We start from the raw sequence: 3,528 nt of genomic DNA, 5'->3' as shown, positions 1-3,528 counted from the left end.
TAAGTTAATACCATACATAAGCCGACAAGGCCGTCACAACAGGTCAATGTTATACGTAAGCCGACAAGGCTGTCACAACATGTCAATACCATACGTAAGCTATATAGAAACAGCTGCACAAAACTTATACATAACCCACACATATGTCTACAGACATCTAAGAGTGTCGGTAGTGGAACATGACAGGACAGGGCCCCGCCGTACCCCTAGATAAACATACATATATATATATATATATATATATATATATAGCAAAAGATCTGTATCAAAAGTCTAGGCTCCGGAACAATGGAGCTGTTATAGCCCGCATTTTGTACGTTCGAATAATTCAAGATAATTGTGAGAAGTTAAGGGCAAGGTTATATATTGATCTTGTTTAATACATAAGTTGTTTATGAATATTATTTATGAATATTATTGGCATGGAAATATTGAGAAAGGCTAAGGGCAAAAAGGAAATTTCACAAGATGGTTCATAGTAATATTGAGGAAAGCTAAGGGCAAATTTGGAATTTGGAAAATAATTTTTTTTGAATTGCAAGACAAAATACAAAAAAAAAATAGTCTTGCACAAAAGGGGCCAAGTGGGCCGTCCAATAGGGAGTGGGATTAGGCCCACATAGAGGTTAAATAAATAAGTCAAAAGATGACTTATGGAACACTTTTATTCATCTTTTATACTTGGAAATTTCAAGAAGCTTGGAGAGGAGCAAGAGGCAAGGCCATTCGGCCATAACCAAAGAAAATTGGAGCCTTCAATTTTGATCCAAAAAAAATATTTTCTTCTTGTATTCCAACTAATTTGAAGGCCCTAATCAACTTGGAGTGGTTGTTGGAGCAGTAAAACCATTCATTCTTGCAAGGCAAAACTTAAGCCAAGTTGAAGGACTAAGTGGAAAAGGTAAGGTTTAATCCTCTTTTATATGTTATGGATGATTTATTCATGTTGTTGGGTGTAGAAATGAATGAAATTCTTGAAACAAGGTGTGTTGATGTTGTAGCCGTGAGTGGGCTATTTTGTGTAGAAGGAATGAATTAAATTTTACTTAGTATTTTAATTGTTGTTGTGGTGGATTCTATGATGTAAAATGAGGATTTAATGGTTTGAAATGAAGTTGTAATCGTTTGTGGATTATGGAAGAATTTAATGTGATATTAGTATGGTTTCTTATGAATATAAGAATGGAGTTGCTAATGTGTAGATTGTTGGTGTAGTTTATGAATTTGGAAGCTTTCGGGTGAAGTAGTATGTTGGTTGGGTTGTTTTGCATACATATTATGTGAATTGGTTGAAGTGTTCTTGAATCATGTTAGAATGATTTCGGATTAACACTTGAATGTGAGATCATTGGTATTGGCTTGATTATATGTGATTGAATCGAATATAAATGAAATGTCGTTGAATTGTGTGACGAAGGTTGTTAATGTTAGAATATATTTTGGATTGATTGTTGAAGTTGTTAGTATGAATTCTCGGATTGTTGTTGATGAAATTGGTCGAGTTAGATTCTCGGGGATGGTGTATTTACAGGGGAGATACTGCCGAAATTTCGGTAGATTATAAGTGAATTTGTTTGAGAAGCTAAGGCAAGTGTATGACAATGAATCTAGTGATTGTGTGAATTCTTTTGAATGTAGACTAGCAAGCTTGGATAATTAAGCATAGCTAATAGGCCATGGAGCAGGTGTGTAAGGCTTACCCTTTCTTTCTTTTGGCATGATCCTTGTGAAACAAACAGACAATGTATATGTCTGATTTTAAAGGAACTCCTATTCTTAGAGCCACTAGGATGGCTACTATTTTTTATTCCCATAAGCTACTTCATATGGTTTTGATATGAAACTATGATTTCCAAAGCTCTATTGGATATGTTTCCGAGCTTGTGTACGATTCTTATTTGCCTATTGGAATGAGCATACTTAGTATGGTTGAGTCTATAGCATGATTGGATAACGAGCCAAGTATAAGAGTTCATGTCCTTAAAACGGTTCTGAAAGTATTAATGTTTCTAACTTTTTTATACAGTCTTGGATCGGGCCGAACGTTCCTCGGCAGTAATATAATATATTTATGTATCGGGCCGAAGGTTCCTCGGCAGTAATATAATATATTTATGGATCGGGCTGCACATTCCGCAGCAATACATTGTATGATGTTCTATGAGCATGCATGCATGGATCTGTTATATGCATATATGATATATTTTGATACGTACATATGGTTCTAAAAGCTCTATTTGACTTGATCCATAACGATATTCGAAAGGTACCTAACATGATTGTTGCTTGATTTTTCCAAAAATGGCTTCTGAAACGTTTGTAGAAGGTTTTGTACTAAAACGTCCATAACTTTTTCACAATAACTCGGATTGACTCGAAATGTGTTTATGATCCTCAAGTGTCGATTTGCGTACCTATCTATTGAGTCTTGATTTGTATGCATATAGTTTCTCACTACTCTGCTCGTGCACACCACAATATGTCTTTCACCGAGTCCCGGGCCGGGTATGTTATCGTGCGCACTCCACTGCATTGTTCACCGAGTCCCTCGTTAGAGGGCCGGGTACGGTATATGTATATGATGATATGATGAGATGATGATATGTTATGGCGGCCAGGAGGGCATATGATGATTTGATTCACCGAGTCCCTCACTAGAGGGCCGGGTACGGTATGTATATGATATATGATGTTCACATGCATGATTCTATTCACCGAGTCCCTTAATGGGCCGGGTACGGCATGACTTCATTCACCGAGTCCCTCACTAGAGGGCCGGGTACGGTATATATATGTATATGTATTTGCCTGCATGATGATATGAAAGTATGATGACATGATTTTATCCACCGAGTCCCTCATTGGAGGGCCGGGACACGTTATACGTATACGCGATATATGATATAGATATGCATGATTCTCATTTGAAAAGGCAAGTGCTTTGATGTTTTAAAAAGTCATACTTGATTCTGGTAAATCTCTGTTTCGGCTATGATCCTCTTTTCTGTACTCCCTGCCTTACATGCTCAGTACATATTCCGTACTGACCCCCGTTCTTTGGGGGCTGCGTTTCATGCCACGCAGGTACACCCAGATTAGTAGCGGTCACTATAGAAGATGTTCGAGCGAAGTTGGCAAGCTCCATTTGCCTCTGGAGTTTTGCCGGGTAAGAGTATTATGCTTTGATGTTTTGTTCGAAGTTAGAGACTTTGCAGACAAAGTCGTGGGTATAGAATGTCAGTTCTGTAAGCGGCCCCACCAGCCGATGTGTCATTTTGTGTTATGTTATAAATTCCATATAATTACAGATTTTGTTTGATTTGAGAACAACGAAAAAGGATATTTCTGAAAGCTTTACTATGTATTTCATTTTATTTAATTTAAGAGTTCAAAGAGATTATGTATGTAATCAGAGTCAGTGGGTTCGCTCGGCTCCGAATATGGGGTCGGGTGCCCATCACACCCTGGTAGGATTAAGGTGTGACAAAGTGGTATCAGAGCAAGGTTGTCCTAAGGGTTGTCTGCAAA

The sequence above is a fragment of the Lycium barbarum genome, chromosome 8 (assembly GCF_019175385.1).
Source record: "Lycium barbarum isolate Lr01 chromosome 8, ASM1917538v2, whole genome shotgun sequence".
In the NCBI taxonomy this organism is placed as follows: Eukaryota; Viridiplantae; Streptophyta; class Magnoliopsida; order Solanales; family Solanaceae; genus Lycium; species Lycium barbarum.
The sequence above is the reverse complement of the archived record's forward strand: the minus strand, read 5'-3'. Positions refer to the sequence as shown.